Source organism: Lissotriton helveticus, chromosome 1_1, assembly GCF_964261635.1.
Source record: "Lissotriton helveticus chromosome 1_1, aLisHel1.1, whole genome shotgun sequence".
In the NCBI taxonomy this organism is placed as follows: Eukaryota; Metazoa; Chordata; class Amphibia; order Caudata; family Salamandridae; genus Lissotriton; species Lissotriton helveticus.
In genome coordinates, this window is record NC_136057.1 from 1425447193 (window position 1) to 1425469170 (window position 21978).

General features: G+C 49.0%; 1 protein-coding gene across 1 annotated transcript in view; it reads right to left on the reverse strand.

Moving 5' to 3' along the window:
• The window catches only part of CACNA1A (calcium voltage-gated channel subunit alpha1 A), a 1120700-nt gene that overhangs the window by 605102 nt on the left and 493620 nt on the right, over positions 1-21978 (reverse strand). The window lies entirely within an intron of this gene.

A 21978-nucleotide genomic window follows, 5' to 3' on the forward strand; every position in this document is an offset into this window, starting at 1 on the left:
CAAGAAAAGGCTGTTAGTTGCTGACCCACACATTGACTTCATATAATGCCTTTACATGAATCTGTAGTATCCTGTCCTTGTTAATGTTATGCCATTTTCACCTCCTGCTCAGCCAGTGTGTTTGTGCTGTGTGTTGCATGGAATGTTGGAGTGATGATGCGCTTCAGAATGTTGGGAACCTGTGAGGTGAAGCACAAGTTACTACTTGTGTAACATTAGTTAGTGATAGATTCCTTACCTTAGAATATCCCCAGACGTCAGACTGGATCCGGAAAGTTTTGCTTAGCAGTACCCCTGCGCATCAGTAGGTGGCGTCCTGCGGTTCCGCGGCCATCACTGGCGTCGTAAGCACCGAGATGACGTCAAGGAGACTACTTAGGCACCACCCATGCACGCTGACGTCAGCTCTGTACACAACGATCCGCGCCAGGAACACAGAGCCATACAAGATACTGGCCATTGGTGCCTAAAACTAGGGCCCTGAAAGGGATGACCTTAATCCTAGTAACCAGTTCGCAGAACGGGGAGGATGGGTGGGATGGTGAGGAATCTATCACTAACTAATGTCACTTACGGATATATTGATACACAAGTAGTCAGATCTCCGCCTCTCCCAAGTGGCCTCCCCATCCCAGGAGGGACGCATCTGTCAACACTGTGTTCTCAGGGTGGGGAAGGGAGAGGGATCTGCCACGGACCCAATCGCGATTTATGAGCCACCACTGCAATTGTTGAGCAGTGCCCACTGGAATCTGGACATGATCGGACAGGTTGCCCTGATGCTGCGCCCACTGAAACTTCAGGTCCCACTGCAGAGCCTGCATATGCCATCTGGCATGTGTCACTAGCAGGATGCAGGAGGCCATCAGGCCCAGAAGCCGGAGGGTCAACCCGACTGAAACCCGGGATAGAGGCCGAAAGATCAGAATCATAGCCTGAATATCCTGGACTCGCTGCTTGGGAGGATAAACCCGAAACAGCGTCGAATCCAGATGAAGGGGAGCTTCTGAGAGGGACTCTGGTGTGACTTCGGCAAGTTGATGGGAAACCCCAGCAGATGCAGGAGGTTGGCCGTAGTCTGAAGGTGGCTGACAACTGTTTGGGGCGAGCCCGCCTTTAACAACCAGTCGTCGAGGTAGGGAAAGACTGACACCCCTGACCTGCGCAGGTGAGCTGCGACCATCGCCATCACTTTCGTGAACTCCGGCGGGGCACTGGTAAGGCCGAAGGGGAGCACGGCAAACTGAAAATGCTCCTGGCCTACCGTGAACCGCAGGTAATGCCGGTGGGCCGGCAGGACCGGGATGTGAAAATAAGTGTCCTGCAAGTCAAACGCTACCATCCAGTCTCCAGGGTCGAGGGCAGCCAGGACCTGAGCCAGAGTCAGCATTTTGAATTTCTCCTTCCAGAGGAAGCAATTGACGTACCGGAGGTCCAAGATGGGGCACAGGCCCCTTTTCTCCTTCTTGGGGACCATAAAGTAGTGGGAATAACAACCACTCCCTACTTCCTGCCCGGGAGCGCACTCGATGGCCCCCTTGGCCAAGAGGGCTGTGACTTCCTGTTGGAGAAGAACGAAATGATCCCCCGACATGCGGTGGCACCGAGGTGGCATGGCTGGAGGGGAGGACTGAAAGGGACGGGAGTAACCCTTGCAAATTATCTGCAGCACCCACTTGTCCGATGTGATATTGCGCCAGTGGGGAAGGTGGTGGCGGATCCTGCCACCCACCTGCGTGTGGTGCTCTACGAAGGAAGGACTAGAAAGGTTTGAAGGTAGGAGCAGCGGGGATGGAGGTGGACTGCCCGCACGCTGATTCCCAGACCCACCCCAGCGGAAGCTGCGGCCACGGCCATGCTGAGGCTGGTTCTGCACAGGCTTGTTGAAGGAAAATGCTTGGGTGCCTCTGCCCTGGCCACGAAAGGAACGAAAACCAGGAGTGGCCGGGTTCTTTGCAGAAAGACCCAAGGACTTGGCCGTGGCCCGTGAGTCCTTAAAGCGCTCCAGTGCATTATCGGTCTTATCACCAAACAGGTGGGTGCCATCAAAGGGCATGTCCATGAGCGAGCCCTGGACACCTGGCGAGAACCCAGTCGAATGCAACCAGGCATGGCGTTGCAGCGCCATAGTTGTAGAAATCGCCCTGCCCAACGAGTCGGCTGTGTCCAAACCACACCAAATGACGAACTTAGCCGCATTCTTACCTTCAGCAATTGCCTGAGAAACGACAGCCTGGACCTCCTCAGGACACTGAGGCAACACCTGAGCAACGGTATCCCATTCTGCGTGGGAGTAGCAGCCCAATAAGCAGTCGGTGTTCACCGACCGCAGCCCCAAGCTGGCCGAAGAGAACAACCGCTTACCAAACTGTTCCAGTTTCTTAGAGTCCTTATCTGGTGGCCCCGTGGGAAAGGCACTCTGTAACGTCAAGCCCTGGATGACCAGACTCTCAGGCGTGGGATGAGTGGTCAGAAAGGCGGGGTCGCCAGGTGCTGGGCGGTGATGTCTGGCGACATTCTAATCTACAGGGGCCCTGTGGCCGGACATGACCAAGTGTCCAAAAGGACCTCGGTAAGGGCGTCATTGAAGGGAAGCAACAGCTCCGACGATGTAGACGCCATCTGGAGCACCTCGGTGAGGAGGTTCGTTTTGAGGGCCACTGTGGGGAGGTCGAGGTTAAGGGCCTCAGCAGCCTGACGGAGCATCATCGTGTAGGAAGCACCTTCCTCCATCGTAGGCGGGGGGAGGTAAACCCCGGGTCAGAAGAGACATCGAGGACGCCTGCATCCTACAGGTCGTCCACCCAATCATGTTCGGAGTCACACTGCCGGGCAAGAGGGTCCTCGGACCCCCCCCAGTCCATCTCCACCTCCGGTGCAGGAGGGGCCGGTGGCGGCGGCAGAACAGGAGCCGGAGAAGGGACAAACGGCGTTGAAACGACGCAGTGAATGGCGCCAACTGAGGTCGGAATGTTGCCGCCTCCCATTGCGGGTCCCAGGTAGGAACAAAATGGTCCTGGAACCGAGCAAGGGTGAAATGAACGGCACCCACTGCGGCGCCGTGGGCGGTGCTGGGGCCAGAGCCGGGAGCGCTGGACCTTGTGGCACCGGGACCGGAGCCAACGGTGCAGGAACCTGTGGCGCCAAAGCTGGATCCGTCGGCGGTGCCGACGGGCCAACAGGATCTGGACACAGGACCGCGGGGCCCAAAGGCGAGTCAGTGGGAGCCCGAGGCCTAAAAAGGCGGTCCATGGCAGCAAGAAACTCTTGCACCTGTTCGGGAGTCGCCGACGGACCCTGGCAGGATGGGTAGACCATGGGACTCCCAGGCTCTAGAGGAGCCGCAGGGGCAGTATCCCTGTCCCCCTCATCCGCATCTGAGGACCGACGGGGGGACGTCAGAGAGCGCTTCTTCAACTTCTTTTTATGTCATCGCTTATCGGAATCCGAGGGCGAAGACTTGGAGCCCAAGGAGCGACGTCTGCGGCCCCGCGAGCTGTCCCAGGAATGGTCCCTGGACACGTAGCGGTGCTGGGACGAGTGCCGGACCTCCAGTAGCTTCGGCGCCGTTCCCTCAAGGCCATCAGTCTCCAGGCAGTAGAGGCAAACATCATGGGGGTCCGCCACTGACATATTACGTCGGCAGGCCCAGCAGGACTTAAATCCAGACCCGGGGTTTACCTCCCCCCACCTACGATGGAGGAAGGTGCTTCCCTACGTGCACCAGGAGAAACAAGGGGTGGGACAAAAGCCTCAAAAAGCACTAAAAAAGTGACTTGGATACGTGCTCTATCCGGATCTGCGCTTGCTTGCGCGGAAAAAGTAAGAACTGACGTCAGCGTGCATGGGTGGCGCCTAAGTAGTCTCCGTGACGTGATCTTGGCACTTACGATGCCAGTGACGGATGCGGAGACGCCTACTGATGCACAGGAGTACTGCTAAGCAAAACTTTCCGGTTCCAGTCTGATGCCTGGGGATATTCTAAGGTAAAGAATCTATCACTAACTAGTGTCTCTTTCAGATCTAACTGTTGACATTGGGCTGAGCAGCAGGCGGGCTGCTCCTGGTGGGGCTGCTCTTTAGAACCTGTAACCTACTACAATAAAACATCTTGAACTACATCCTACCTGCGTGGACCTCCTTACTACATTATTTTGGCGACGAGCTGGTGACTACTTATGTGATACAAGAGGATCTCAGGGACCTGGCAAACAAAAGAGGACATGAAAATGAAACAAGACACATACAACTACTGAACGAACTGTCACAGGCAACAGAAAGAAGAAGAGGAGGTATCCACAGGAAAGGAAAACTGCGAAGAAGATACAAAGGTGTTTTTCAAAGAACAACAAAGATGTCCACATGAAAGAAAGAAATTCCTCATAGAAAAGAAAAGAAGACAACAAGATACATGTAAAGATGAATCACTACGCCTCTCAGCCCCATCAGTGTCATCACCATCTGACAGCCCTAGCCCAGGAGTGCTGTGCTCATCTGGTTTACTTTCTTTGATTCTGTCATCTAACCATCCAACATACTGCTGGTCAACAAGAATGGGAAGAATTTCCTCTTCCTACAATCTTCAACAGCAACGGACACAGTGCAAATGAATCCAGTCTGGAATAGAGTGTTTCTATCTGGCTACAACCTGCCACCATGGTGCTTCGGTGTGCAGGTGACACGTTGCTCCTTTGAGCCAAAAATGTTTTAGGTCAGTGAGCTTTTCTGCTTTATAAACTTCTGTCAGTAAAGGTACAACAGCCCATCCAGGCTAGGGAACATTATTTTGTGAAAGTTTTGGCTTCCAACTGCCTGTGACGGTGTACAAAAATTGAGAAGTTGCCCAGCCGAGACATTTTACTAGATGGACAAGCGTCTGTGTTTCCTCTACATAAGGTCTTGCTCGACATGTTGGCAACAAGCTGTCTCCTGACAAACCAACAAAGTTTGTGGAGTTTATAGCATACCGTTGTTTGTGTTTGCATTGACTGGATCGGGACAGAATTTGTCCATGTTTGTTTTCCTCATTTTGGACAATGTGTCATTTGGGCCGTTAAACCGCTGCTGTGCGGTTTCATATGAATGACACTTAAAGGTTTCAGCGTGCAATAACATACCTTTGTCCTCACATCGCGCAAAGCCTTTCTGTCATCAACTACATTGCTGGTCAGTTTCTACAGCTGATGAAGAACGCTTGACAACGCTAACGCGCCGTGAACCACCCGGCTCAGCGTCTAGCTGAATGCCGCCATCTTCGTATAGGTGTCCAATGCTACGGCGGAATAGACCCGACATCTCTTTGTGTTGGTTTATGGATTTCAAATGGAATTTCTTCCATTTCAAGTCGTGCGGTACGTTTAAAAAAAAATTGATCACATTGAAGATAATCTTGAAAGAAACTGGTTGGATTGTTGTTCCTGTACTATTACTGTCCCTCAGCATACACCTCAGTAGTGTCTGGGTTGAGCTCCGCTTTACCATTGCGGTTCTTCTAGGTAGGTGACACACTCCCGCATGTTTTACCACAGTTGATCAAAGTTACTGTTGTTCTTCCTCGTGGCTTTCACGGAAGTGCTTGTTGGGAGAAGCTTTAACATTTAACATCCACCAAGAGATTCTTGTCATTCTTAGCAGCAACAACAGGCCTGGAGTGGGTGGGTAGCAGGGACATTTTGCTTCACTTTTACCGTCTATGCAGAAATGGAGCACTGCTGTTTTTGGAACAGTGAACTGTCAACTTTATTTGTATTCCATATACACTATTTTGTCTTGTTCAAATTTTATGATTCACTTTCACATTTAATGTCATATACTTTTCTCTTGGGATTGTATGGTGAGTTTCGTTGGCTCGTAATTTTACGTTCATGGACTCTGGGTACACACCTTTAGGGGTTCATTGTTCATTTTACATGTGTACAATTTACACTTTATTCTTCCTTACAGAGGGATGGCAATGAGTACTAGCCCCATTTACTCACAATACACTTGCCTACATGGGCTACATATGTTTCCACCCTCACACACGGCATTGTTCCATGGGTGTTAGTCCCATTTACATTAGCTAACATTCCTTACGTCTCGGGGTAGGTCATGGGATTTAGTCCCATCTTCTCGTACATTGTTGCCCTCACACAGGGTGTGTCTGTCCCATTCACAATAGCTTATGCCCTTATGTCAGGGGTAGGTTATGGGTTTTTGTCTCATCCTCTCTAACATTTTTACCCTCACACAGGGTGTGTGTTATGGGCTATAGTCCCATTACTACAATTCACAGTTTGTTACCTCTTCATGGGGGTTGTCCAAACACAGGCTATCAGTTTATGTCTCACTCCCATTTGCTGGTATTTTCTCACAATGTTATTCTTATTATGTTACATATTCTTTTCATCCTTGGTATCTGGACTACATTGGTTGTTAGTCTTTCTCGTCCCCAGCCTTTCCCTCATTGTACCTTCATTCTATTTTTTCCTGGTTTAGGAGGAGATCCCTCCTTCTCTTCTTTGTGTGCCTGTGTGTAAGGCTGGTGTTTAGGTCGTGTTGTGCCTTGTCCTTCCTTCAATGCTTCCCTGCCTGGCCAGTAGGTGTGTTTGGGGGTAGTCTTTGGTGTGTCTATGTCTTTCTGCTAACTTGTTGTGTCTTTCGTCTTTTTACCTTTTTCTTCTCTTTTGTATTTCGTTGTTGGAGAGTATGGGTCATTTCCATTTGTGTATACTTACCCATTGCTTCCACTTAGTTTTCCTCCACCTATCTCTTTGCTCGTTCCTATCTGTCCTCGTCTTCATTTCTTCTTCTGTTTCTTCTGTGTTTCTCTCTGTTATTCAATTATTGGGTTCCTATTGTTATTTCACATTCAGGTATTGGACTATTGCTTCTGTTGTATAAGAAAGGGGGATATGAAGTATCAATCAATCAATCACTTTGAAGTCGGTCCGACTTCAAAGTGTTGTCAACATCCATTGGATTTGACAACACATAGGGGAGGTTTTGTCAATAGCATTTTGTTGACAAGACCATGGTTGATGAAAGAACCTCTGTCAATGGCAATACCACTGATGAACACACTAGTGATGGCACCACTATCGCCGACAGCACCACTGATGACATTACTGTTAAAGACACAAAGGGGAAAATCTGTCACTCAAGTCAGTTGGCCATGAAGGATATGTAGTTTAACAAGATACCTCTGCTTATGCCCTTTGACATTCTAGATTCAGGAGGCGAATCCCAGAACAAATACCCATTGGAAGCGGCCACTAGTCCTATTCACCTGAACATCAATAGACAAAATGACGATCACAACCACTAGGATCAGGTAGAGGAAAGAGAAGGAGGGTCACATTGTTATTTCAGGCATTGTTATTTCAGGCACTCCATCTGTTATTGGCACTATGGGCCTGATTTAGATTTTGGTGGACCGGTTACTTCGTCACAAACATGACGGCTATCCTGCCCACCTTATTACAAGTGCCATAAGGTATATTGTACTTGTAGTAAGGCACACAGGTTATCCGTCACGTTTGTTACAGAGTAACCCGTCCACCAAACCCTAATTTAGGCACTCACATGAATAATATGAAAGATCTTACTATCAGAAACAACCAATGTTTAATGTCCCTATTATCCTCATAGTCGACCTCCATCAGATAGTGCAGGATTATTATAACAGGCTTCCTTCAGCGTCAATGCCTTGCAAATTTCGCTCTTAGCATCAGCTGGCTCCAACACCAGAGCTTACTGCAGTACCTCCGCCTTCACCTGATTCAGCCAAGTCGTTGTTTCATCAGATGAAACAACTTGCCAAGGTTGTAACATCAGATGATGAATACTAATGGCTGAACAGGAGGATTATGGGACCGAGCCACCAGTATTCCAACAACACCCCATGCAGACCTTCCACAGGACTATATATCACAATTCCATTCATTCCTTGAGAGAGCTTCAAAGAGCTTTGAACTGCTCATGTTTGTAATGGAGATGGATTGTTTCCTGTTTCATTTTAAGAAAGCCTCCCTTACTCCCATTATTGACCATATATGCAAAGATGGGTTCAAGACGATGCAACTGCTGGCTTCAGTGTCAACCTTAGTTTCTATGTTGGAAAAGCTCTGTATAATGCTGCAGCCAGCTTGGTTAGTCATGCTAACGAATAATCTGGGGTTATGAAGGCTTCTCAGTGCTGCTCCTGGAATCCTGATTTCCGTTGCTTGACTCTTCAAGATACAGAGGGCTTTAAGATGGACTATTATCCATGTATACATGGGGTCTAGTTACTGATCTGCTCATTGTAAAGCTGGTATGCTGAACATATTGTGAGTCTTAAAAGTATCTGCTAGTCCCGACTCTAGTGCTTTGTCCTTTCTCTAAGGTGAGAATCAGAGGGCACAGACTTCTTCCCTTTACTTACCTGAAGCAAGTTATAACACACTTGAAGGGCGCCTTAGAGTGGAGGGGATTGCAATTCCTCTGTTATCATACGCATGCTAATTTCTATCAAGTCTGATGAACATGGTCCCATTCCTTGAGATTTCACCAGAGATGAAAGATGCCTTTGTAATTTTTTGGGAAAGAGCCATAATTGATGGTTCAATGGATGTGGCCAACTCTAGCTTCTACCAAATGGCAGACACAGCAGTTCTAAAACAGTAAGAATGGCTCTTTTCAGCTTCTTTACAGCCATAGGCACAACAACATAGTCTGGATATGCCATTGGATGGCAAGAACCTATTCGCAGACAAGGACGAAGCCCTGCAATACACTAAATCAGATTCAGACATAGCTTCTTCCCTGGAAGTCCTGCAGTTATCAGTTGCAACTCCTTTTACTTGGATAAAGAGGCAGATGTCTATCCTAATATAAAGGTACTTTTTAATCTTACAGCTTTCCACAACAACAAACCAGACAGTACTCCTACTATTGGCAATAATAATATCCAGATCCCCATACCAGAGCACCTTCATCTTCCTACTGAAGACAGCATACTTTTGTAACTTGTCTCAGTCACTATTCATCCTCCCCAGAGTTCCAAGTCCCTGCTGCTCAGACAGTGAGTGACTGAGGTCATTGGATGATTGAAATGTCGAGAGTGTTTGTACTTGGATGAGTGCACAGTTGGATTGAGAAGGGCTGATATACTTGTAAATTGATCTGAACCTAATAAACCTACATCTTTTATAACCTACAAGCCTACATCCTTGATTATAACACTGGCGATGAGTGGAAAAAAACCTACGTGTGAGGAACAAGAAATTAAGAAGAAATTAAAGAAACTAAGAAGAAACTAGAGGATTACAAAGAAAAAAGTTTGAAGCCTGAAATGAACATTTGCACCTGGCAGCCCCACCAGTGTTTAATTACACCTGACAGCCTGCAGTCCAGGGCATTTGAACAGGCAAGAATTAAGGGTGCTGTAGACTCAGAGGGCTACCTATTGTACATTGACAAGAGGCCCTGGACACAGCCCCTCCAACATTTTGTTGGCTTTGGCAAGCAACACGTTAGTATCAACATTGCAGGTGGTACAGAACACCGTGGCTCGCCTTGTTTGCAAATTGCCATCTGGGGCTGCCTTTGCTCTCCTTCTGCAGACCTTGCATTGGTTCCCGGTTCGAAAGAGAATCATTTTTCAAATCTGTTGTCTTTCACATAAAGCTCTAACTGGGAACAGCCCCGGTTACATAGCTACCAAACTTGGACACTACAGCCCGCAAAGACTTTTGAGATCGCGTGATAAAGCATTGTTAATCATTCCTCATGTCAAAAGGGCCTGTTCTGAAGGCTCCTAATTACTGGAACAAATTGCCACACCATATTCAGATCTGTTTGGTACATTCTCGTTTTAGTAAAGTACTTAAGACAATCTTGTTCTGACCTAGCTGCTCTTGTAGCCTTGTCTCTTTTTTGTGCCGAGATGCCCTTTGGGGTAATTTGAGCACATTATAAATTAAATTAACATAACATAACACCAGACAGCCTAAACTCCAGGGCATTGGTACTGGCGTAAATTATTTTACCGACAACCAGCTGTCAGTACATTACGCACTTTAAAATGACATATATATGAGGCGCTGTTGTTTGAATTTAAAACTCACGGTTACTGCAGCAAGAGATGTGTGTGAGGTGTCCTTGCTTCGGAATTCTACTAGGTAACATCCTGTGGTGTATTTCAGACACTCATTCTTAGAAATCCTGGCATGGGGGAAAGCATGCACATTGCAGCTGATGTCAATAAGCGAAGAGATGACTACTTCCAGACGATTTAGACACAAAGGGGCCGATTCTGATCCTGGATTTTTATTTTCCATACAAATAGGATTTGTATTCTTTCCATACAAATTGTAAAAGTCCCTTCCAACCCATGTAGTACGATTCGTATGGGAAAAATACATACAGATCGGCCCGATCCTTACAAATCGGATCGGGAAAAGCTGTACGACACGGACTTGTAAAAAAGACCATACAATTTGTAAAAAGGCTGTCCAACCCGTCAAGTACGATTCGTACCGGGTTGTCAGCATACGATTTGTATGGAAAATGGCCTGTATACGGGGAATGACTCGTACCGGGCAACGAAGCGAACCCCTATACGCCTCGTACCCTGGTATGACTCGTTCTGGGGGTACGACTCATACCGGGGTACGGGTCGTATAGGGGTATGAGGCATACAGGGGTCCCCCCACATGCGAGGCGTGTGTATGGTGCGTACCCCAACATCACGCATGTACGCACCGTACGTACGTGATTTTGGGGTACGGTGCGTACACAGGCGATTTTGGGGTACGGTGCTTGTACGGTGCGTACAGGAACAGTACCCCTTCATCGCGTATGTACGCACCGTACCCCACTTTCCGTGTCATCCGTACGCACCGTACATACGCACCGTACCCCTGTATTCATGGGGTGTACAATGAGTACATGGGGGGTCTGTCTCGTACTGTTTTCGGGGCGTACAAGGTTTTTCCGGCACTTTTTGGCTCTTGTAAAAAAAGAGCCGTACGGAGTGCCGTTTGTACGAATCGTACTTGCCGGGTTGTAAACTACTGCCGGGAATACATGGGAACGTCGCGTACAGAGTAATCCGAATCGGAATCGCTTGTATATACGAGCTGTATGGTCTTTTTTACAATTTGTATGGAGTGCGTCTATTTGTACGGATCGTACTTCCTAGGTTGTAGGGGCCTCCTTACAAGTACGAGTTGTATGGGGAAAACGCTCCATACCACGATTTGTACAGCGTTTTTCCAGGATCGGAATCGGACCCTAAATGTCACACCGACGGCCATCTCTGGGAAGGATTATATGGACTCCCGTGAAGATTACGACGTTGTAGGAATTTTGGTGAATGTCTTCTCGATTTGTCCACACAGTTATTACTCATCTATTTCTCTCAGCCATGGGAATCTAGAATGCTGACTACAGGAGCACAGCAGGCCTTTGGTTATAATGCACTGCATCTGGAAAACAACAGGGGGTGCAAAGATCGTACACGGATTACAGTGGGCCCTTCGTTGTGATGCACTGCGTCAAAGAAAACCATGGCAGTTAGCGCAGCAAGGTTAATAGGTTTCCATGTGTTCAGGTCTTCTGCATGTTGTGTGGGGTAATAATCCCTCGCTGAGTTGACATGTGCAGCTGTAGTGGAGGGAGTTAACTGTCCCATTTACTTTTAGAGATATGGCGCTGTGGAGCCCTATTAACGCTGCAGACTGGAAGCAGGATGTGTTAAGACCTTCGGGTGAGAGTTCGCTCACCGATGATCTGGAGTGTTATTATTAATTTACTGCCTGTGTTTTTTAAATTATTTGCTGCCATGATGAATTCTCTTCCCAGTCTTGTCGAGTGCGTATAAGGGGGATATAGATAAAAGAGACCTAACAGTGGGACCTTCTTAAGAACAGCACCTAACAAAAAATAGCCCCAAATAGTAATTGGTACCCTTACATGTGGGTTTGTGTGCACACTGAATAGCATCCACTGTAACAGTGCTTGATCCCTGAGGAACTGAATCAATTAATCACAACAGCACAGGTGCACCACAACATTTGGCATTTGATTTACAATTTCAATAAGTCATGGAGAATGAAGTTCCTCGATTTGATTTCTTTATTTCAAAAAAGGGTGAAGCACCATACAGCCAACGCGTTTCGTCCCTAAGAGGGACTTCTTCAGGGCTTCTGCTAATAGCGAGAGACTTCAAGTGAAGATGGAAGATGAAGCTCTAAAGGAGTAGCACCGCAAAAGACAAAAAAGGCGTGTCTCATCAGATAGAGGAAAAGAGTTCCAAAAATATCTAGTCGATGCATCCGCTGTCTTTCAAGAATATTGTGTGGGATCTGTTGATCCGGAGATTTAAGTAAAACTGCGTGTGGTATTAGGTCTATCTGTTATCCATAATATACGTATAGTCCAACAGCGCATAGTCAAAGATTAAGTAGTATAGGTTTGATGCCCCAATCGGTATCTGATAAATCCGATAGGCAACATCCAGTATTTTGCCAGTGGTGACCGCGGTGCGTCCTCCGGCAGCTGTATGGTGCTTCACCCTTTTTTTAAATAAAGAACTCAAATCGAGGAACTTCATTCTCCGTGACTTATTGAAATTGTAAATCAAATGCCAAATGTTGTGGTGCACCTGTGCTGTTGTGATTAATTGTGTATAAGGGGGAGTGTAAATTGAGTAACAGGTTAGTCCTGAAGTGTGACTGTGTTTTGTTAAGTGATATGTTGGTCCAGTGTAAGGGGTGCGTGATACCATGGTGAAATTCTGGTGGGTAGCAATGTGTAAGGGTTGAAGATACCCATGCGAGAATGCCCTGTGTGTGTGGCAATGTGTGTTGAAAGACACACATTAAGTGAAAAGTTGTAGGGGGGTACGTTGATACGCCCTAATGCAGCAGAGGGCAGGTGGAGCTCTGGTCCTCCTTAAGTGAACTGTGAAAGGGATTGCCCTGGTCCTGCCGAAGTTGTGTAAGTGCAGATGAGGGTATGTAGTCCTGGTCCTGCCATAAGTTGTGTAAGTGCACTAGAGGATATGCCAGTAAGTTATGTAAGTGCAGTATAGGGTTTGTGGTCCCTGGTCCTGTCATTAGTTAAGTAGATGCAGTAGAGTGTCTGAAGTCCCTGGTCCTGCCGTGAGTTGTGTAAGTGCATTAGAGGGTTTGGAGTCCCTGGCCCTGCTATGTGAGTGGTTACAGTGATGGGTGTGAAGTCCCTAGTCCTGCTATGAGTTGAGTTGATGCAGTAGAGGGTATGAAGTCCTTGGTCCTGCCATGAGTTGAGTAAGTGCAGTAGGGGGTATGTGGTCCCTGGTCCTGTATGTGTTGTATAAGTGCCGTAGGTTGGAGTCCTAGGTCCTTCTGGGAGAGTGGAAGTAGTAGAGGGTGTGAAGTCCCTGGTCCTGCTGTAAGTGTTTAGAGTCACTGATTGATATTGTTTCTGTTGTCCATCCTGAGTGGTTAAAGATGTAGTATAGGGGTATGTGTATTGTGCCTTTATGTTAATGTTCTCCCTCCTGAGTGATTAAGGGTGTGTTACAGGAGCATGTGTGTTGCACCTTGATGTTGTGAGGTGAATAACTTAGGGGTGTTATTAGTTTCCTAAGTTCTGCTGTAGTTTGCATGATATGCTTATCTATGTATTCTAATGTTCATAGGACTGTTTTATTATATTGTGTAATCTCTTGTCCTTTTGATTTCATATTAATCTAGAAAGAATATTTATGGGACTCGTTGGTGGTTTTATTTGAATTTTCCATTGTTTCTTTAACAGAGGGAGGTGTGTTGTGACTTGTCTTAGTTACTATGCATCCTCCCCAAAGTTCCAAGTCCCTGCTGCTCAGCCAGTGAGAGAGTTCATTGGCTGTTTGAATGAGTAGACAGTTGTATTGAGAAGGGCTGAGCAGCAGGATGCTGCTCCCAGTGGGGCTTTATCTGATTTGCTTGTAACCTGTTCTGAATCTAATAAACCTACATCTTTTATAACCTACAAGACTACATCCTTGATTGTAACACATACCACGAAGAAGACAAATAGCTATAACAAACAACACAATCATTCCTGTCGCCAATGACTTATTTTTGGCTCCAGCTTCTTCATTTCATCCATCCATCCCTCCACATTCAGAGGGCAGCAGGATTTCTGCAGTCGATACTCAATGGTAAACCTTAACACCATCGGCGCTGCGCATTTTCCCGCTGTGCACTGGAAAATTCAAAAACCCGCGGTTCATGACGAGCTCAGCTCGTCATGAGTGTACAAGAGGTGTACTTCGAGCTGAGCTGAGCTCGTCATGAGCGTCGAAGGGGTTAAATTCCAGCAGATGGGCTTTGACTTAATGAAGTACAGACACCTGCTTGAATTTATTTGAATCCCCCCACAAGTCCCAATACCAAAAATGCTCAAAACATGTATACATTTTGTAGGCATAAATACTACCTATGCCCAAGAATGGGGCACTAAAGTCTGCCCTCAAACCCCAAAGATGCAGAAGTTTTTACTCAAGGAGTTTACTGATCAAGAAAAAATCAGGGTCTTGAGCAGCTCAACAGGTATCTAAGAAAACAATCCTGATGATGGTTATTTGTAAGCAGTTCTGCATTTTTTGTTTAAAACGTCTCTGGACTTTTAGGATGCTTTAGGAGTCCATGTTCCCATACATCCAAAAGCATTGTAAATTCCTAAGATTCGAAGTAGCTGGGTGCCATTATCAGTTCAAGTTCCTACCCATTGGTCTCAAGGGGCCGAGCTCTGCAAAGGATTTTCACAAAGTACATTACCCCAAAAGCAACTTTACTGAGTCTGTAAGGATACCAAGTCTTCCCATATTTGGAAGGGAAGAAATTAAGCATGGCAGACATATCCACACAGGTATGTACAGTCGGCCGACTAAGCCTCTCATTTAACATGGCCAAATCCCCAGTGTGGCCCACAACATCCTATCATTCTTTGCACCGTCACCAGGAGCAAGTAAAACCTTTACTTTAGAAGAGGGATTTCAACACCTGCAAGCCCTCACTCAACAAATCTAAAAACTAAACCCAACATGTGTCCATCATTAGAAATCTTTTTTGTGAACTTTCTTCTTTTGCTTTTTATCAAAGCATAAAACATAATACATAAAGATAACAAGTTGCCCACTTAACTGAGCTTGATAACTGCTAAGACTTATATAACATGCTTCTCGTTGCTAATTACGTTGCATTATTAGTTAATTTAAACATGGCACATCCCTGTAGCTCCCTTACTGCAATAATATTTCTAACCCATGGTCTCTCTACCCACACCCTTGGTCTCTAGAATTACCTCCGGGCTCTGATGTCCTCCGCTCCTGCATAGCCCTGATTGCCTACAGCAGTTTGCAAAGGCACCCCTAAACGGTGACTTCAGATGCCCAGTTGCTTCAAACACCTGGTCGCATTTGTGTGTCAATTACAATCAAAAACAATTTGATATGGTGGCTGGAAGAAACTATTCTACGCATGGCCTGCATTCCCAACCTCAATCTATCATCTTTGTCACAAAAACAGATATGTCGGTGTAAGGATGAAGTGTCCGTCTTCAGAATGTGGTCGACCTATGAGAAGGACCTTCACTAGAACCTAGGGAGTTCTGGAGGGAAATCAGATATTTCCTCCCAGAGGTGCAGAACTCACCAGGGTTAGCGAGGACTGACATTACAACCTACATGTTTTACATGAACAAGCAGGGCGGCACACAGTCTCTTGTTCTTTCAGAGAAGGTTCAACTCTTTTGGGGTCGGATGATAGAGCACAAAATCTCATTAAGAGCAGAACATCTTCCATGAGTGGTCAACACATGGGCAGATGCCCTTAGGAGGACCTCGAGCTTTTACTATGAATGGGCGTTACATCAGGATCTGGTGAAAGAAATCCTTTGCGAGATCCGTGGAGTTCATGCTTTCACAATCGACACACCTTCCCTATCCTTCAAAAAGGAGGGTGTTCTTCTACACACCACTCCAAGATTCACTGCTGAGTTGCTAACTAACTTTGCTATCAACAAACTATTTCTGCTCAAAGAGTTCTTGTAGAGACTCTCATAAACGCAGAAAAAGTGCTGCATACATTAAACAGCTACTTATGTCTGAAACTCTACACCAACCAACCAAGACCTTTCGGTAGTCAGATCATGGTTTTTATCCACCCACAGGGAGGGCAACTACTCCTGAAACAAGGCATAGTAAGATGACTTGCTGCTGCTCTTGCACTATGCCACTCTAAGGCTGACAGTTCCATACCTCTGCTGTGCCAGATCATTCTTCTAGGGAAGTAGCAGCCACCTCAGCTCTTTATAATGGATGTCCTCCCTAGGACATCCGTAAAGCTGAAACTTGGAAAAGTTACCACAGAGATTACTGCTAGGAGTGTTGGCCATTGGTCAAGTAGTCTTATATATTCCCTTTCACTCAGGTGAGCCTCTTCTTGATTAGCTGTAACCTGTTGTCACATAAAGATGTGGATGTAACATGTATGGATCACATACTAAATGCTGCTTCCTATTCGGATTCAAACATGAAAAGCTTTGGAAGATCCGGTGCTGGAGAATACATATGTTACTTAGCTTAACTAAAGTTCACCAGCATTAGTATTTTTCATAGATTTACATGCAACCCTTCCTCTTCCATGATCAGAGGCTTTTCTTATTCACATCTATTGCTATGGAAACCTGAGGTATGGTGGTCTTTGGGAAGAGTGGAGATAAGAACACTCTCACCTTAATGTTCTACGGTCAGGTCTTCTATAATGAGGTGATTGTGCAACTAAAATAGTACCACTGTACACAGTTTTGTACACAATTTATTTCTACTACGATTATGATACCACCGGAGCACTCAGAGCTTTAAAATGCAAAATAAGGGGGGCGTGGCCAAGATGGCGACGGAGTAGGACGTGCTTTTTGTCCCCTCCGGCGCCGGGCCTACAATAGCCTTGTCCAGCTTGACCCCGGGAGCTCCTCTGGGCTTACAATCGCTCCAAAGCCCGCTGTGAGCGGCGGCTGGCAGTGGAGCGAGTCCCGACGCTCTTAGTGCCCGCGGGCGTGAGTTGGGAGCTGCCGGCGATCTTCGCGCCCTGTGCGACGCAGAGGGCTGGAGTGCCGGGCGGAGCTGCGGGACCGTCTAGGGGCACTCGGCAGCCGGTGGTGGTCGGCGCTGCCTCATTCTCTCAGCAGAGCGCCCCGGGGGCCGGGCGGCAGCGAAACGGACCTGTTTGGAGCTGAGGCCTCGAACACCGGAGGGGGCGGAGCCTATTATCCGCGGACGGCGGGCCCTGCGGCGAGCCAGGTGGACTAATTGAGGCCGGGGACTGGGGCCTGGTCCGTGCATCGGCCTGTGCTACGCCTGGGGGTCGTTCCCTCGTGCTACTGCCTGGGCGGCACACGGCAATTGGGGCGACCGGACCCTTCAGTGCAGAGTGGAGGCAGTCACGAGGTGGCACATTTGGAGGCCCCAGCTTGGCATTGAGGGTGCATGATCGGCTTGGCACGGCTGCCGGCGGCTGTAAGGGGACACGGGCCGTGTGAGCGCTCGTCCCTGTGGCGGAAGACCCCTGCTACCGGACAGCAACGACATAGACTACAGGTACGCCAATTGACTCGGAATCCGGTGTAGCACCACTGTGCCCGGCTGATGAAGGTTTGGGGGCATCTGAAGGATTCCGGGAGGTGATTGTACCCAGGCGGCGGCCTTCCCTCGCCCGGACCTAACGGCGGCCCTGCGTCCTGTGGGGGGAGCGCTTCGATTGCCTCGAACACCCGGAAGGCCTGACTGGACCTGAGACCTTTGGCTGGCCTGCTGCTAGCACGTCGCCGCGCGTCTGCCTGCCCGGGGTGTGCTTTCTGTGCGCTGGGGCCCTGAGATCTACAGGCTAGAGACACCGGTCTACCTTTGACATTGGGGCACAGGGGACAGCTGGAGAGTGTTGGGCGGTGCCTCCGCCTGGTTATTACGGCAGGCTTTGGTGGTCTCTGCCTCCTGTACGCCGCTCTTGTGGCCTGCCTGCTGGACTGCAACAGCGATGGCCACCTCCCTACGCAAGGGGAAGCCTGGTAAGGACGGTTCGGCTAGGGGCACCCAGGCCCCGGCCTCCCCAGGTCCTAGCGCATCTCCGGGGCGGTCTGATGATGAGGCCCCGGCTACTAAGGCCTTCATGAAGGACCTCTTCGCCTCCATCAAAGACGATATTGCCGAACTCAGAACCCAGCTTACTTCGGATCTCCGCGAAGTGCGGAGGGATGTCGACGGCCTTGGGGAGAGAGTGGCCACTCTGGAAGACCATGACCTCAGCGTGGCCAATGATGTCCACCTGCTACAACAGGACGTGCTCCGGCTCATGGAACAGAACATAGATTTGCAGGCCCACGCTGAGGATCTGGAGAATCGTTCCCGCCGAAATAACATCCGCATTCGAGCTGTCCCTTGGGAAGGCGAAGCAGGAGATCTCAGGGAATATGTGCAGGCGCTCTTTCTTCAGATTTTGGATGAGGAGGAGGTGCAGGACATCAGAATGGACAGAGTCCATAGAGTGGGGCTGCCCAGGCGGAATGGGGGACCTCCCCCTGACATACTGGTGTGTGTGCACGATTTCCAACTCAAGGAGCGAATCCTCAGGAAGGCGCGGGACACTCCCACCCTGCAATTCCGGGACCATCGACCTCAGCTGTATCAAGATCTGGCTGCCTCCACGCTACAGAAGAGGCGCGAGTTTCGACCGGTTACTGCTTATTTGAGAGAGCACAACATCTCCTACTCGTGGGGCCATCCCTTCCGCATAGTCTTCTGTTGGCAGAACAGACTGGCGCAGATTCGATCTCTCCGGGAAGCAAAGGCACTTCTGGGGATTGAGGAGGAGACACCGTCGCAGGCCCGTCGCAGTCCTTCACCACGGAGACGACACCGCTCTTCGTCTTGGCACAGGGTGGGACCGGAGGCGAGCCGCAGGAGGCCTGACCACGCGACTAGCCTGCAGGAGCGTGGAAGTGCAGTGGCGTCAGTGGCTTCTGCCACGCTGACGTCGACACAGCAGAGCTCTGGGGCGGCCTGATCTTCGGGCTGCTTGCCTTGGTGCCGGAGGGGCACGCACATTCAGGTACCGGGGTTATGTATGTACTTTTCGAGAAGACACCCCACCCTTTGGCCTTGGGAGTTCCGATGTTGGATCCCCATTCACGCCCCCAAGGGGGTCTCAGTGACTTGAGTTTTTTCTTCTTCCTTTTGTTCCTTTTGTTGTGGGATTGTTGGGGGGTGGGGGGCATGAGGGGAGGGGGTCGGGGAGGGTCCGTGGTGGTGACAACGGTGCTAGGGGTGTGTCTGGCAGAGGTGCAAGTTTGGAATGCAGAGGATTGGGGCAGAGAGGGCTTACCCTCGGTTCCGGATGTCTGGCTCCTCTGGGAGGGGAGGCTCTTGGGCTGGCATTGGCGGGGGTCGGGGTGAGGTTCTGTGATGCCTGTTAGTGTAGGGACCTGGAATGTTAAAGGGCTTAACTCGCCGCAGAAACGACAGAAAGTATGGAAATATGTGACTGACCATCAGCTGGATGTGGTGGGTCTCCAGGAGACTCATCTAGCGCGCAAAGACGAGCTGCGCCTCAGACATAAGGCTTACCCTCTTATTTACAGGTCTTCTGCTACTACGAAACACAGAGGGGTGGTCATCCTCTTCCGCGCCGCGCTGCATTTCCAACCTGTAGAGGTGCGCAATGACAAGGATGGCCGTTGGTTGATGGTGAAAGGGGTTGTTCAGGGGCGAATGTGTACCTTTGTGGTGGTTTATCTTCCTAATGCTGGCCAAAATAAGTTCCTGCAGGAATTGCTGCAGAAGGTGGGGGATTTCACTGATGGGCACCTGTTCCTCATGGGGGATTTTAATTTGGTGTGGGATGAGGTTGTGGATAGCTCTAGGTCTCACAGGGATGATACAGGAGTGTTTTCGGATGCGACACAGCAGATGGTGGGTGAACTGGGGCTGACTGATGGATGGCGATTTTATCACCCTGCTTCCCGAGATTACACTTTCTTTTCCCATGTACACCACTCCTACTCCCGATTGGATTATATTTTTCTCAGTCAGGCCCTTAGGGGAGATGTCCTGGATTCCACCATCCTCCTGATGTCAGTTTCCGACCACAGTTTGCTGGTGCTCACCCTTCGCTGGACATTGTCCGGTAACGGACAGCGGAAATGGTACTTCCCGGCCTCGGTGGTCAGGGATGACGCGTCGAATAGGGCACTGCGTGAGGCTATTAGGGAGTTCTTTACTCTCAACCCCACAACGGATACATCGGTAGCTAATACTTGGGATGCTTTTAAGGCGTCAGTCAGGGGAACGTGTATAGGCCTTAACGCCGCTCTTAACAGGTTGAGGCGGAAAGACCGGGAAGTCCTGGAGGCCGAGTTGGCCATCCTCGAACAAGAGCACAAAACCCGTCCGTCGAGGGCGACCCTACGTCCGCTTACGACGGTCCGAGGGAAACTGAGAGCTCACTACAATAACAGGGCTGAACTCACGATGTTGAGGCTGGGGCGACAATCTTATTCCTCTGGGAATAAGGTGGGTAGACACCTAGCGCGTCAACTGTGTGACAGGAGGGAGCGCGAATATGTGGGCGGGATTGAGGATGACGCGGGCGTGATACAGCATAGGGACGAATTGAAGGCGAGCATTTTTGGCCGCTTTTACGTGAATCTCTACGCAGGGGATGAACTAGATGCAGAAGCACAAAGGGAGTATTTGCGGCGCCTACCACTCCCCCAGATATCAAAGGAATGGAAGGATCTGTTGGAGGCCCCGATCACCAGGGAAGAGGTGCTTGAGGTCATCCACAATCTGAAATTGCCCAAAGCACCTGGGCCAGATGGCTATACAGCCGTCTTCTACAAGACATACGCTACTGAACTCTGCGACTTCCTCGTGTTCCTCTTTAATGATATGGCCTCCTCTGGTTCCGCGGCCGGAACATTGGCGGAGGCGGTCATTACGATCCTACCGAAGCCGGGGAAGGATCCTACCCAGTGCGCCTCCTTTCGCCCAATAGCGCTCCTTAATATAGACGCTAAGCTGTACTCCTCAGTCCTGGCACGCAGGTTGCAAGACTTGATGCCGGCAATCATTCATCCTGACCAGTCCGGGTTTATCAAGGGGCGCCAGACTCACGATAATACGCGGAGGGTGGTACACCTCATTGAAAAGGCAGATAGGTTTCGCATCCCAGCGGTCCTGGTTGGATTAGATGCCGAGAAGGCCTTCGACCGTGTGGACTGGGGCTTCCTATTTAACACAATGTCGGCATATGGCTTTTCGGATAAATTTATTACTATGGCGAGGGCCAATTTTTGCAATCCCAGGTCACGGGTGACAGTGAATGGACACTTCTCGGCGTTCTTTCCACACTCCAGGGGTACCCGGCAGGGTTGCCCTCTTTCACCCCTCCTGTTCGCGCTGAGCATTGAACCTTTAGCATAGGCGGTACGTGAGAACGAGGGGATCCGGGGCATCCCTTTCGCGGGAGAACAACATAAAATCACGCTCTTCGCAGACGACGTTCTACTATCGGTGGCGGACCCGGAACACTCGTTGCCATGCATCAGGGAGGCCTTACTGCACTTTGAGGCGGTGGCCGGTTTCAAGGTCAACTATAGTAAGTCATATGTCTTGAATCTCACCCTGTCGCAGACGGAGGTGGAGCGGGTGCGTCCTTTGACGCCCTTAGCATGGGCCGCCAGTTTGATTGTTTACTTGGGGGTCCACTTGACTTCGACGGTGGGCGGGCTGTTCTCGGCCAACTTCCCCCATCTATTAGCGACAACATGAGCTGATATGGACAAGTGGAAACCTAAATTTATGTCCTGGTTGGGCAGGGTTCATTCTGTAAAGATGGTTCTCCTTCCCAGATATCTATATTTATTCCAGGCACTACCCATCCCACTGGATAGCGATTTCTTTTGACGCCTTAAGACTCAGATATTGCG